This window comes from Octopus bimaculoides, chromosome 7, assembly GCF_001194135.2.
Source record: "Octopus bimaculoides isolate UCB-OBI-ISO-001 chromosome 7, ASM119413v2, whole genome shotgun sequence".
NCBI lineage: Eukaryota > Metazoa > Mollusca > Cephalopoda > Octopoda > Octopodidae > Octopus > Octopus bimaculoides.
Window position 1 is genome coordinate 79,415,888 of NC_068987.1, and position 669 is coordinate 79,416,556.

The 669-nt window shown below is 31.4% G+C and overlaps 1 protein-coding gene across 1 annotated transcript in view; it reads left to right on the plus strand.

The window, feature by feature from the left end:
* Positions 1-669, plus strand: part of LOC106881857 (transcription factor AP-2-beta) — a 426,522-nt gene that overhangs the window by 394,173 nt on the left and 31,680 nt on the right. The gene's annotated exons all lie outside the window — the stretch shown is intronic.

Sequence of the window (669 nt, forward strand, 5' to 3'; positions counted from 1 at the left end):
CCTCGTCCTCCTCGTCCTCCTCCTCCTCGTCCTCCTCCCCTTCTCTACCCCCTCCTCCTCCTCCTCCTTCTTTTTTCTTTCTATTCGGTCTTCATCATACTATAATAATAATAATAGTAATAATGATAATAATAACAATAACAATAATGATAATGATAATAATTATAGCAGTAGTAATAGTAGTAACAATAATAATAGTAGTAGTAATAGTAGTAACAATAATAATAGTAGTAGCAGTAATAAATAATAGTAATAATAATAATAATAATAATAATAATAATAATAATAATAATAATAATAATAACAACGATATGTTTTCTTAGTTAATAAGAAGTAGTTAAGTCTTGATACGCATGTACATGAAGATGCACACACATACACTCACAGACAAACAAGCACATGCACAAGCGCACACAGAAAGACACACCCAACCGCATCAAGATCTCAGTTAAAATCTGATGGCGAGCTCTGTGGGATAAACTACTCGATTCATATTACAAAGATGAATTTATTTTTGCTTAAAAAATATCTCTAATGTGTGTGTGTGTGTGTGTGTGTGTGTGTGTGTGTGTGTGTGTATAGACATATACATATGTAAGTGCACATGCAAATGTGTATAATTACACAGACACATGTATATGTATCTATATATGTATACATCTATGTATG